Source organism: Castanea sativa, chromosome 4 (genome assembly GCF_040712315.1).
Source record: "Castanea sativa cultivar Marrone di Chiusa Pesio chromosome 4, ASM4071231v1".
Taxonomy (NCBI): domain Eukaryota; kingdom Viridiplantae; phylum Streptophyta; class Magnoliopsida; order Fagales; family Fagaceae; genus Castanea; species Castanea sativa.
The window spans coordinates 4904385-4919667 of NC_134016.1; the positions used below are offsets into that span (position 1 = coordinate 4904385).

Below are 15283 nucleotides of genomic sequence, written 5' to 3' on the forward strand. Positions count from 1 at the left end.
AAATTGTTGTGACAATTAATATGATTTGTGGACGTCAACAACCTATTAAATACATTTTTTAAATTACTTTTTGTGATTGAAACATCTTTATTAGCCTCATGGTGTAAAATTTATAATGTCCCTAACATCATTCATTCAAATACTTATTTATTATCTTCTTGAAGTGTCACTAATCACATTCATTGCTACATCATTTGTAAGTTTTTTGTAGTAAAATTTTTAATAAACTTTAGCATTTCTTCAAGAAAAAAAAAAGCATATTACATGATAAAAAGAATGGAAATTTGTTATAAAAAAATTATGATATTAAAAATTAGTTTAACTTTATTTATCAAAAAAGCCTCATTTAAATATATCCTATTATGCCTCAAAATTTGTTGGGCCGCCCTTGAAAGCAAGTGTCTGTTTAGCAGCAAAAGTGAGTCCAAATTCAGATTATCATGTGGCCTTTGTGTGACTCTTGATATTATTTGTCAAAGGAGTTGTATAAAATTTAGGACAAAGTTTATCTACAAACTTAGTTATAGTATAAGACTACGACTTTATTCAATATATTTTTATTGGAGGTGAATTTTGACAAATTTACAATTGAATTACATTATCTTTTCAAAAAATCAAAAATCAATAGTGATGTCTTCAATCAACTACTTAAATTACATTTTTTTAATAGTTTAAAATTATGCGTAAAAATTAAATTTATGAATCATATAATAAATGACATATGATTGATACAAAATTTGATATATATATTAAGCACATAAAAAAAGTGCAATCCAATTGTCAGATTGATTTTTAAAATATATAATAATGTTAATTTTTATAAAAAAAAAATTATAACCTTAGATTATAACAAAGTTTATAATCAAACTTTATACTTTTATTTAGTCCTACATAACTTTTGGTGAATGATAAAATCCAAATTGCATTCCGCGATGGCTCCAAGTGGACTATGTTGACTATAAGTTCAAAAGTTATATGTGTCATAGCTCACAGCTCATATTATTCCCGTGTACGTACCAACTTTAATTATACTATAGTTAATGACTAAAGTTTTGGTAATTTCTTAGACTATTTGACTACTTGTCATAATTTATTGTAATCATTGCCTCAGGTTCTTATTTGGAAGTACAAACGTTTTTGTATGGCCCTTTTTTTTTATTGCGCTAAATATTCGTTTTTAAAAAATTATTTTATTATAGTCTTTTTTGCATCTTATTTAGTTAATTAGCGTCTTTTTGGAATTCAATTTTCTGAATGTCGAGATTGAACATTGAACTTGATTTCACTAAAGTTGAGTTCTACTTCTATGCAATTCAGTGGAACATGGAACTAAAGTTTGAGAAAATTAAGTTCTACTTTTGCTACATATCACAGAATTACATAGAACTTGAAATTGAATTCTAAAAAGATGCTATGTAATTAAATAAGTTGCGATTAAAATTTTTTAACTAAATCATTTTGAAAAACTAAATACTTAGAACAAAAAAAAAAAAAAAACTTTTTTGTACAAACACACTTTTTTGTACTATTATGAACATGAGAAGAAGTGGCTCATATCTATATCAATGACCTATGATCATGGTTATAAAAACCAAAACGATCAAAGAGCCAGAAAGGAGACCGATTCCTGGTTTTTTCATTTCTTGATTGGTTTTTCAAACATTTTCTATAATATAATATGTATAAAAACTGTCATTAAATGAAAAAAAGTCATTAAATATGCCCTATAAATTCCGCAATTTATTTGGATTGCTAGTGGATACATAGAATGATGACATGTGTTCTTTTGTCAAAGCCTATATGTGAAAACCTCTAATAATTATCAGACTTAATTATAACTCACAAAAATGTCATGTATCAACAATAATAAAACCATAAATTTCACCATCTATTAAAAAATCCTTAAAGAAAATTACTTAAAATATCTACTATTACCTCCTTTAAATACTTTAGATATAGTATATTTTTTCCCCTATTCTTATTCCGTTTTGTTTAAGGGTTTTACAAAGTGGGTATTATTTTCTAAGACATGCAGAAGCCATACCATTAATTTAAGTGAAAATACAACCTCAATTAGTGCAAATATATGTCATAAGAAATTACATCTCACCAATGGACCAAATGGAGTCCTGTGGATCACGTCCATCATATAGTTGACCTCTCCACTATACTTGTTACTAAATCCAATTGCCGACCATAATATATAGACCTCCTATTGAAACTTGCCTTTGCATGTGAAGGTGAAAACCACAGACGGAGTATTTGGACAAAGATAACATGGACGATGTTGATCAGAAGCAAGAGAAGATGGAGGATGAAAGGAAAATCATGAGGAAGAAGAAGAAGAAGCTTGGAGGAATCAAAATAATGCCATTCATCTTTGGTACGTTCGCAAATTCTTGCTCTAGTCGTACGACTATCTTTTCCTATCGTTGTTTTTTGTCTGGGATTGACAATGTTTTCAAGGAACTCTCCGCTAGGGAGATATCCAATTAGAGCTTCTTGGTTCTTCTTTTCAAATCAAAACACCATTTTATTCTTGTGTTTGCGTATCTATAAGCTACCATCTCAAAATATACATATGAGCTAAATTAGAATTAAAATTAAATGATTAAATTTGTTTTTTCTTTTTTTTAATTTTTAGAACAAATGGTAATTTCATTGTGTTATCACCGTATGTATCAGATTAGATGGTGTGTGATGATTGAATGATGAGTGAAAGCATGAAAAAGAGAGCACACATAAAAGTTTACGTGGTTTGGCTTGAGAGTCTACGTCCACAATGAGAAAGCCCTTGATGGCTGTATATTAATATTAATATTAAGCACTTGTGTTACAATGAACCCAAAGTAGAGTTTATATACTAGAGAATATTTGACTAATCTTAAACTAACCATAGACTAACATAAGGTTAATATGTTTGTTCTACAAGTACATGAGTGTAGAATTGGTTTAGGCCACTTGGGCCATAATGTCTAACAATCCTAATATAATTACTAAGAGAAATGATATGTCCACAACATTTTCACAATAAATTATAAGTGGCAGGTTGTCACTGGTTGTTATTGTTAGGGCAAAAAAGTAAACTTAGTATTAGGTTTAAATTTGAACTTATAACAGCTAACTATTTATGATTTGTTATAAAAATGTTGTAAAAATATTGCGGACGTAACATTTCTCAATTAGTAATGCATTGCAACATTATCACTATATATAGTAAAGATTTTTTAAGATAGTCCAACAACTTATTTTAGGGCAGTGATTATTATATACACCCTATTACACATATTCTTATACACTTGAAATGTATGTGTATAATGGAGTTTATGTATACTTTTATTCTCCTATATGCTAATTTGAGATTTACCAATTTTCCTTTTGGAGTTAAATAAATCTCAAGGTATGCACAACTTTGATCCAACGGCAACTAAGCCGCCTTAATAGTAGTGGTCCCAATATTTCACTAAACAAAACTCCCAATCTAGAATTAAGTTTAGTTTTGGCTGTCCCCTATCGTTGAACAAACACAATTAATAGAAAGTTGGGCCACTAGAAGTGAATAGCTGTGTGGAAAAGATTTGACCCACCTATCCAGCGAAAAGAAGAAGGAATTTCTATTCTTCTGTTTGGAAAGTAAAAGACCTTCTTTATCCACTAGATGTGGAAAGCTGTTGTGGAAAAGATTTGACCCAGCTATCCAGCGAAAAGAAGAAGAAGGAATTTCTATTCTTCTATTTTGAAAATAAAAGATCTTCTTTATATATATATATATATATATATATATATATATATATATATATATATATATATAGACACACGCGCTGAGTGCAATAGAAAATTTATTCATTCACAACTTGCATTAGCTTTTTACTAAGGCCCCTCGTTTGGCCCACATTTACCACGATGTTACGAACAAATCAAATTTAATAACTTTTTACTTATTGCTAGAGGTGGAAAATTATGATTAGTGCAATATTATTTACACTGAAACTACAACTGATATTACTTGATGGTTACATCAATCACAATTTATCGCCTTGTTATATAAATTCTTATAGCACTAGAATTATTAATCAATCTTACTAAGGAGAGATTACAAATTGACAACATAATAAATAAATATTTAATTTTTTTATGATTTATGAAATATCGATCATTTTGTTAAAAAAAAAACTTATATATTAAAATTTGTACTCTTAAATAAATGATCACTTTGTTAAATTACTAGACAATAATCGAACTTAGAATATCATGCTTTGATACCATGTAAAATTACAAATTGTCCCAAAAGTTTAAGTTAATAAGATGGTAAATTTAATCATTTAACTATATACTTCTAATACACTTTTCGTAAAAGCTTTGTACCACTGTATGTATTGACACATAAGTATGCATAAATTTCTCATGCTATTTTAATGTTAATTATATCATGAGCCAAGTACGCTAACTATTGTCCCCTTTGTTTCCCAGCAAATGAAATATGCGACAAATTTGCAGCAACTGGTTTCCATGCCAACATGATAACGTACCTAACACAAGGGCTTAACATGCCGCTGATACAAGCCTCCAACACACTCAGCAACTTCACTGGAACTGCCAATTTCATGCCATTGTTTGGTGCTTTAATTGCCGACTCCTTTGCTGGGTGGTTTTGGACAATCATGGTTGAATCTATTATCTATGAGCTGGTAAAAACAGCAATACCATGCTTTACAGGTCTAAAGTTCACTATTAAAAGAATCCCTTTTACTGATAAATCATTTTTCACTAAACGCATGTAATTTTTCCTATACATTATGATGAGTTCATGCTACGTTCCTTGGCTAATCAGAATAATGAAAACTGTGAGAAAATATTTTGGCCCATAATGAGATGGATTATATTAGTGTACAAGATCTGCATCATTGATCTTTTAATTTAATTTGACTACGCTTTTTTTTTGGTAGAAAAATTTGACAATTTTTAGGCACACTTATTCATATGATAGTATAAGTAGAACAAAATCTCACATTTTCACAATGACTTCTTTTTGAGTTGCGGTGGATTGAATGTAATCTTATTTTATTCTATTTTAACAACGACAGCAACAAAATTTTTTAGCGTTTCTTATGATCATATATTTGGCTTGTGAAAATTTAGAATGTTTATCAATTTCTCATTCTTCATCTTGCAGGGATTGATTAGCATCACCATATCAGCAATTCAGCCAATGCTCCAGCCTCCACCATGCCCAACTTAAATGAACAGCGAGGAAGCCTCAGCCTTGCAGCTTTGGTCCTCTACATCTCTTTGCTACTTACATCTCTTGGCTCATGTGGCATTAGGCCCTGTGTTGTTACCTTTGCTGCAGACCAATTTGACATGACCAAATCTAGTGTAGCAGCTAGAAGTTGGAATTTGTTCAATTGGTACTACTTCAGCATGGGAATGGCAACAATAACTGCCCTGACTTCTGTGGTTTACATCCAAGATAATGTAGGTTGGGGCTGGGGTCTTGGAGTTCCAACCATAGCCATGACCTTGTCAATTATAGCCTTTTCGGTGGGTTCACCTCTTTATAATAGAATCAAACCTGTGGGTAGTCCCTTTGTTAGATTGGCTCAAGTAATTGTTGCAGCAGTGAAGAAGAGGAAAGAAGTTGTACAAGAAGACCCTGCTCACTTGTATGAAAATAGAGAGCTCGATGTTGCTATTTCTTCGTATGGAAGGCTTCTACACACAAATCAATTCAAGTAGGTAATTTATAACATTCTTTAAGTATAATGTAGAATGTCATTGTAGATGCAAAAGATAGAGTGAAGCACATATAATTTGCGATACATACTTCACAAATGCTCATTACTAATATTGTGTGTTCAGCAAGTACAACTGTTAGTGAATATGATTCACTTTGCTTGTTCTTAATAAATGCCGCCCAACATGTGGAATTTTTAACTGTTTAAATGGGAGGGAGAGAGGTAGAGCAGAAACAAGTTTCAACTTAGGATCACTTGCTTTCATACCATGATAAAATTACTTCTTGTCCAAAAATTTTAAGATGTTAGAAAATGTTGGATTTAATTAATTAACCATTATTCTAGCAAGTATTCATTGAATGGTTTAGCTAAGTCTTGTGTATATGATTGCAGGTGGTTTGATAAAGCTGCAATAGTAACAGATAGCAATGCAACGGAATTCAAAGCCACCAAATTTATGGAGGCTTGCCACTGTACATCGAGTCGAGGAATTAAAATGAATTATCCGAATGTTTCCTATATGGGCAACTGGAATTTCACTTTTTGCCTCATCTTCCCACCTGCTTAGCTTCAACATTCAACAAGCTCGCTCTATGAATCGTCACCTATCTCACTCCTTTCAAATTCCTCCAGCCTCCTTGTCTATCTTTAGCAACATAACCATACTCATTGGCCTTGTTTTGTATGAACGTCTCTTTGTACCCTTTGCTCGTCGATTCACAGGAAATCCATCAGGCATCACATGCCTACAAAGAATGGGAGTAGGCTATGTGGTTAACATTCTTGCTACAATTGTTGCATCATTTATTGAAATCAAGAGAAAAGCAGTGGCTTCTGATCACAACTTATTGGATGATCCAAATGCAATTATTCCTATTACTGTTTTTTGGTTAGCACCTCAATTTTGCCTACATGGGGTAGCTGAAGTTTTCATGTCTGTGGGGGCACTTGGAATTTCTTTATGATCAATCACCTGAAAGCATGAGAAGTACTACTCTAGCATTGTATTGGATAGCAATAGCAATGTGTTGTAAAAATTGGGGAAATAATTTGTTTACACAAGGTTAAAGAAGAGAGAGAAGAAAATATGACACAAGGAATTTACGTGGTTTAGCAATATGCCTACGTCCATAGGAGGCGATAGAATAAATTTTCACTATAACTTTGGAGATCACAACAATGGCTTGAAGACACTCTCACACAAACCCAAATCTCAAATACACCCTTGGTTCTCTCACAAATAAATAAAGAACACCCTATTGTATTTAGACAAAAGTTGCAAGACACTAACTTCCTACACTCTGGTGCACACACAGAAGAAGTTCTAATGGCTATCTCTATAGCTCACACATGCTCTTAGTCTCTTAAGCTCACATCTATTTATAGCTAGGTGTTCAACCGAAATATCAGAAATTTCAGCACATAAGAGACTTCTATTGTTAAGGATGTCAACAATAGTGGCCAAGCAATCCATGCAACATTTAATGCATGAGTGTTGTGTTTCTTCACGCAAGCTTACATGATGAATTGCATATCTTTGACTTTGTTGATCAAGCCATACTTTCTATGCATCCATTTATTGCCTATGGAGTCATATATTTCGGCTATGCATGAATTTAGTTCAAGTCGGTGTTGTTCCTTGCCATTTTCTTTGACAATTCATACAAGATAGCATTTAATGCTTGCCTGTAATGTTAATCCACCGTCATTAAAATTCAAGCCATTTCAACAAATCTCCACCTTGGCTTGAATTGTATCAAGCTTCACAAACTAAACTCTTCAATCGCCTCCACCTTAGTCCTTACGGGCTATCACAAGCCACAAACACTGATCAAGTCCAAGCAGTGCTTGAACTTGCTTGTAGGTACCAGCTTCGTCAACATATCAGCTGCATTCTCGGAAGTGTCAATTTTCTCAAGAATAATTTCTCCTGTAGCAGTCAACTCCCTTAACTTATGGAATCTCACATCAATATGCTTTGTCTTAGCATGATAAACCTGATGCTTTGCCAAGTAAATGGCACTTTGGCTGTCACAATGCAACTGAACTCCTCCTTGGTTCAAACCAAGATCTTTGACTATCCCTTTCAACCATAGTGCTTCCTTTGCAGCTTCAGCTATCGCCATGTACTCAGCTTCTGTAGTAGATATGGCTACTAGGGATTGTAGTGTGGATCTATAACAAACAGGCCCTCCGGACAGTGTGAACACATAACATGTTGTAGACCTTCTATCATCTATATTGCCTGCATAGTCTGAATCCACATATCCTACCACTGAATTATCGCCATGTTGTCTTGCAAACAAGATCCCATGTTCCATTCAGGTATCTGAATATCCACTTCACTCCATTCCAGTGCTCTCTACTTGGATTTGCCATGTACTTACTGACAGTGCTCACTGCATGAGCCAAATCCGACCTAGTGCAAACCATCACATACATTAAACACCCAACTACACTTGCATATGGAACCTTTGACATGTCTTCAATTTCTTTTTCATTCTTTGGGCACTGACTACTAGATAATTTGAAGTGATTTGCCAATGGGGTGCTTACGGGATTAGCATCTTACATGTTGAATTTTTCAAGAACTTTTTTGATATAGTTCTTTTGAGATAACCACAGCTTTCTTGATTCCCTATCCCTACGAATCTCCATACCCAAAATTTTCTTGGCAGTACCCAAGTCTTTCATGTCAAACTCATTGTGCAACAAAGCTTTTAATTTGTCAACCTCACATATGCTCTCAGCAGCAATTAACATGTCGTCAACATACAGTAACAAGAAAATATAAGAACCATCATCAAGCATCTTAACATATACGTAGCAATCATACTCACAACGGGTATAACCAATCTGAATCATATAGGAATCAAACCTTTTGTACCATTGTCTGGGAGATTGTTTAATCCCATAGAGTGACTTCTTCAATCTACAAACAAGATTCTTTGTACCAGGTTTCTTGAACCCCTCTGGTTGTTCCATGAAGATATCTTCCTCCAAATTCCCATGAAGGAATGTCGTCTTCACATCCAGTTTTTCCAATTCTAGATCCTGATGTGCTACCAAGGCCAACACTACCCTGATAGAAGTATGCCTGACCATAGGTGAGAAAACCTCATTGTAGTCAATCCCATGTCTTTGTGAATATCCATTTGCTACCAATCTTGCTTTTAACTGTTCTCTTTCTTTTTTTGATACTGCTTCCTTCTTTCTGAACACCCACTTGCAACCTATCGGTTTCTTTCCCTTTGGAAGTTCTGACAACTCCCAAGTCTTGTTCTTATTCAAGGACTCCATCTCCTCCACCATAGCTTCCATCCACTTGTCCCTTTCAGAGCTATCAATTGCTTCCTGAAAAGTGGAAGGATCCCCGCTACTGATTACTAAGCAATAAGAAGCAAGATCCTCGAAACCATACCTGACCGATGGTCTTATGTTGCGTTTAGGTTGTTCTGATATCATGTTGTGATCTTCTTGATCACTATTGTGAGGTTCCTTCTCTAGTTGAGACTCTATTTCATCTAGCTCCACCTGCACCACTGATCTATCGCTGTCACTATTGCTTCCCTTTTCTTGAGACTTTTCTTCCTTTTTGAAATCTTTTATCATGGATTTCTCGTCAAACACCACATCCTTGCTAATCACCACCTTTTGTGCCAATGGATCCCAAAGCTTGTACCCTTTTACTCCTTTCTCGAACCCGAGAAAAATACACTTCATGGATTTTGAATCAAGCTTTGACCTTTCTTCAATGGGAATATGAACATAGGCTGAACATCCAAATATCCTCATCAATGAGTAATCAACTTCTTTTCCTGTCCATACCTCCTCAGCAACTTTCCCATCAAGCGCAGCTCTAGGCGATTGGTTAAGAATGTAACAAGCCATGTTCACTGCTTTAGCCCAGAAGACTTTAGGAAGCCCAGCATTCAGTCTTATGCATCTAGCTATCTCATCGATTATTCGGTTAAGTCTCTTGGCCATTCCATTCTGTTGAGGTGTTCTTCGTACTATAAAGTGCCTCTTGATACCATGCTCTTCACAAAATTTCAAGAACTCCCCATCCTTGTACTCAGTGCCATTATCAGATCTTAGGCACTTGATCTTCCTTCCAGTCTAGTTTTCCACTTCGACTTTCCACTTCTTGAACTTGCAAATGCCTCGGACTTGTTCTTCAAGAAGTAAACCCAAACCTTTCTGGAATAATCATCGATGAAACTCATAAAATAATGAGCTCCACCTTTAGAGACCACTTGCACCGGTCCCCAAATATCATAGTGTACATAATCCAATATACCCTCTGTCTTGTGCATGGTTGTTTTGAATCGCATCCTACATTGCTTTCCCATGACACAGTATTTGTAGAAATCTAACTTACATGACTTAACTCCAGCCAACAAATTTCTCTTCTGCAATTCCCTCATACCAGACTCACTCATATGCCTTAGTCGCATATGCCACAAGAGTGTATCATCCTGCTCAGATTCAGTCACTGTAGCAGCTCCACCTACAATGGTATTGCTGAATAGCTTGTAGATATTACCTTCTACTTTTTGCCCCTTCATCACAATCATAGCGTCCTTTGACACCTTCATTAACCCATTCTCAGACTTATCGTAATAGCCATTAGAGTCTAGGGTTCCCAATGAAATTAAATTCTTTTTCACCTTTGGAACAAGTCGTACCTTTCCTAATGTCCTCACCACATTATCGAACATCTTTATCTTAATTGTTCCTATTCCAACAACTTTGCAAGTAGCATTGTTGCCCATTTGAACAGAACCACAATTAACCGACTTGTAAGTGTAGAACCAATCTCTGTGAGGAGTCACGTGGAAAGAACGTGCTGAATCTAGAATCCAAGAATCGATTAGCTTGATCGCACTGGATGAAACAGAAAGCATATCTCCATTTGAATTTGAATCTGCTGCCACAACATTTGCAGATCTTGATGACCCTTCCTTGTCTTTGTCCTTTCCTATTTTCCACTCTAGACAGTCTCACTTAAAATGCCCATTCTTTTGGCATTTATAGCACTTCACTATCTTGCATTTGGATTTGGATCTGCTATGGCCCCTGGCAGAACTATGATCTCTGTCTTTCTTCCTTCCATGTTCTTGATTACCTCTTACCATAAGCCCTTCACCAGAACTTTCACCCGAATTCTGCTTACATTGGTAGTGATCTAATAGGGCTCCTGAGATCTCTTTAAATTCCAGAGTCTCTTTCCCCCAAAGCAGGGTTGTAACCAAGTGTGTGTAGGATGCCGAGAGGGAGGATAGAAGCATCTTCGCCTTTTTTTCATCATCGAATTTTATATCGATCCGTAACAAGTCACTGATAATTTTATTGAATGTGTGGACGTGTTGAGCCATATTCGCACCCTCTACCATCTTAAGCTCATACAATTTTTGCTTAAGATTAAGTTTATTTGTGAGGGACTTGGACATATACCGCCTCTCCAACTTCAACCATATAGCTGCAGTAGACACGTCATCCATGACATCGTACACAAGCTTGTCTGCCAGACATAGTTGAATTGTACTGACCGCCTTCATATCGAGTTCTTCCCATTCATCATCCGTCATCGTCTCTGGTTTCTTTGCTTTCCAGTACAAAGCCTTCACCAAACTTTGTTGTACCAACAAATCTTTCACCCTTCTTTGCCATAAACCGAAGTTACCAGTTCCATTGAACTTAACTACGTCTACCTTGGCACTAGAAGCATTGATCTCCATTGTGCGGAGATAGCAATTAGAACTTCTTCTGTGTGTGTGCACTAGAGTGTAGGAAGTTAGTGTCTTGCAACTTTTGTCTAAATACAATAGGATGTTCTTTATTTATTTGTGAGAGAACCAAGGGTGTATTTGGGATTTGGGTTTGTGTGAGAGTGTCTTCAAGCCATTGTTGTAATCTCCAAAGTTATAGTGAAAATTTATTCTGTCGCCTCCTGTGGACGTAGGCATATTACTGAACCACGTAAATTACTTGTGTCATATTTTCTTTGACAGTTCATACAAGATAGCATTTAATGCTTACTTGTAATGTTAATCCACTGTCATTAAAATTCAAGCCATTTCAACACAATGGGAAACTATGTAGGCACACTGATTGTATCACTAGTTCATAAGTATTTAGGCTTGAAAAGTAACTGCTGCCTGATAGGAACCTCAATAGGGGAAGATTGGAATGCTACTACTGGCTTGTTAGTGGCAGCCAAGTACTAAATCTCGTATATTATGTGATATGTAGTTGGCTTTATACTTATAAGCCACTGGAAGAGGTTAGTGAAACTTGCAAGGAGGAAGTTGAAGAACTAGATGGTAGGAATGGACATGGAGAGGTGGAGCCTAGCCTTGGAAGAAATGAGACAGCTTAGGATTGTTAATAAGGAATATGACTATACATCAGAGTATCATAAAGAGTTTTTTTTTTTTTTTTTTGTAGTTTAAATTTTTTGATTTTTCAATTTTTTGATCTTGCAGTTTAAGGGAAATAAGCAGACTAGTTTCCACTTTCAACCTAGTAATAATACTGTGCAAGCCAACTTCATTAGAACTCCAAAATCCAGTTCAGTAATTCATTCACGTAAATAATCAGCACCTAGTTATTAAAAAAAACTTAACAAATATTTTTGTGGGCCTTTTTATTGCAAACGTGGGTCCTATTTTAAGTCTTTAATAAGTCACTAATTAGAATTGGATTTGTGGGGGAAATCAAACCTGAAAGTCACGTGGATGAGTTGATACCAGATTCATAAGGTGCAACCCAAACTTAGCCAATGTGATGAATGGAAATAGGTTGGATGAATATATTTAATAATTTCTGGTTTTATGGGATAAGAAATACACTCAATAATTTGAAGGATAAATAACCTCACCACTAACGTAAACCCAAAGGGATACAAATAACACCACCCAAAGGAATTAAACTAAGGACATAGAACTATTTTGGCTCACCACTCTATGGGATACAGATTAACACCACCCAAGAGATACAAAAACTGGGACTTGCCACCCAAAGGAATCCACGTAAGGGATAAGAGATACTTTAGAAGAAATCTACTTTTGAAAAAACACAAGGTTTTTTTAATTTTGAAAATACACTCTATGATTTCTATGTGATTCAGACAAAAGCTTAAATAGAGCTTGGAACAGCCCCCCAAGTATAGGAAAATAAAAATAATAATAAATACATTCACTTAATCTGACCAAAGTCAAATATGACTCTTAGGAACTTAGAAAATACAATAGATTACTTGTCGGCCTAGGAGAGATAAAACATAAAGTTTGATTCATCCTAGGAGACACTAAATAAAGACAAATTGACTTAATAGGAAAAAATCATTTATATTGGGCTATTATTCAGGTCTTCAAGGAAAGCTTTTGGGACTGGAATGATATCAAGTTGGGCTTACTGGATCTTGGGACACTTCAGTGTCATACTCTCCTTGATGATGCCAAAGATCGTCAGTAAGTCGCACAACCCTCATGTGGTCTAGAAGAAACCTGCACAACAAAGAAGGAGAAGACCTTACAGAGAGTACCGGTGTGGTACCGGCCAAATACCTTCCGAAGGTTAAGTTAGAGAACTTTCACAACCCTAGAGTGCTAGAGTTGGGGTAAATTATGCGTACCTTGGTTTGTGAGGGCTTTGGAGTTTTTATAGTAGCGTAGTGCTGACATTCGTTTCTTGGTGGAGAGGGTCTTTCCTTGTAGGGAAGATCCTCATAAATACGTGTATCTAGCGGGATCCTTTCCTTATAGAGATTCCCTTGACTATGGTTAATCGTGGCACGCAAGACATTTCCTTGTACAGATATTCGTGGAGGTCAAGCAAGGCCACGGTGGACCCATCATGCTCTTTATTCCCATCGGTCTCTTGTTTCGTTTGAGGATTCCCGATGTCTTATGTAGATGTCGTCGGGTATTGAGGTGAGATCTTCATGTATTAAGGTGAGGTCATCAGCCTATGGCACCGTCACTTTCGTACTTCTTCTCATGTATATGAAGCTGTCGGGCTCAATGGAGTCGTTGGCTTCTTTGTATATAATGAGTTTACTTCTTCCTTTAAACACCCTTGTCAGCTGCTTCCTACTCCAAGGCTCTGTCAGTTCTAGCTAACGGGTCATGGAGTGTAACTTTTCTTTTATTATTTATCCGTTGGAAAAAGGTGTTCATTAATGGCTCTTTAAGCAGCTTTTTATTAAATGCTAGGACACGTGGTATAGGTTGGTTGGCCTCGTTTTTGAACAAAAGCGTCACTTCTTTTCCACATTCTTTCGTCCTATAAATATCTCATCACCTCCTCTCATTTTTCCTTATTTCATCTTTGCAAATCTTAAGAGGGAGAGCTGTCGTTTCGTCACCTTCGTTGTCGTCAACTCGCAGATCTCGTCAACTTCGTTGCCGTCAACTTGTAGATCTTGTCACCTCTACAGAGTCGTCAATTTGCAGATCTCGTCACCTCTACAGAGTCGTCTGTTGATCCTGTAAGTCCTCTTCTCCTTTCATTTTTTTTCTTTTTTACTTCTGTTTCTCCCGTCAGTCGTCACTTCTATAGAGAGACCCGTCAAAATAGGTTCTTAGAATACCTCCATCGCTTGTAGGTGAATAGATGGTAGGTGATAGAGAAGTGACGAGTGAGCAGTCTTCGTCAGTCCGTGAGGGAGTGGGCTATAACGAAGTCTACCCATCAGGCCATGGGCCTGAGGAGGGCTTATCTTGGTCGTCAGAGAGGGACCTGTCTACCCATTCTCTTGATGATGAAGAGGAAGATTATGACGGAGAGGAAGTAGAGGAAGGAGAGGGAGAAGAGGATGAGGATGATTATGATAAGGGCGAGGAGGAGTGCAAGGGAGAAAAGGAAGAGAGTGAGGGCGACGAGAGAGCTCTTGAGGGAGGAAGTTCAGAAAGCCCAGGGGATGGTTATACTCGTCCCTTCATCCTTCCCACGATATGGACTGTCAACGATTTCAAGCCGACGATGACGACTAATATCTTTAAGAACTTACAGGATCGTTACTAGATCCCTGATAATATCCCAATCCGTTTGCCCAAGAAGTTTGAAAAGTGCTACTTTAGGAAGACCACAAATGTTGGCATGTATGATGCCATGTTTGTGGCGGGATTGAGACTGCCATTGACGAAACTACACCATCAGTTGGCCAATTTCCTAGGTTTATCTGTCAACCAGATAGCTCCCAATGCTTGGAGGATATTCATAGGAGCTAAAGTCCTTTGGGGTCGTCTTAATGGTGGGAACCGTTGACTTACTCTTGACGAGTACAAACCCCCGCATATCTTCTCGTCTCAAGGGATATATTATTTCGCAGAAAGGAAAAAGGCACTTAGGCTGGTGTCGAACATGCCTAATTCCAATAGAAATTTGAAGAATATGTACTTTTTTGTCCAAGGGACTGGGTATGCTGATGAGAGGAGTGGGTTACCATGCCTTATGGCTTCGACAATACTTGGGGTATTGTCAAGGATTTAGGTTTAGTCCTGTCTGCACTTTCATTGTTTTCTTGTTTATTTGTTAAGTTT

General features: G+C 36.2%; 1 pseudogene; it reads left to right on the plus strand.

The window, feature by feature from the left end:
- Positions 1-1040: 1040 nt before the first annotated feature.
- Positions 1041-12117, plus strand: LOC142632342 (protein NRT1/ PTR FAMILY 3.1-like; annotated as a pseudogene).
- Positions 12118-15283: the final 3166 nt, after the last annotated feature.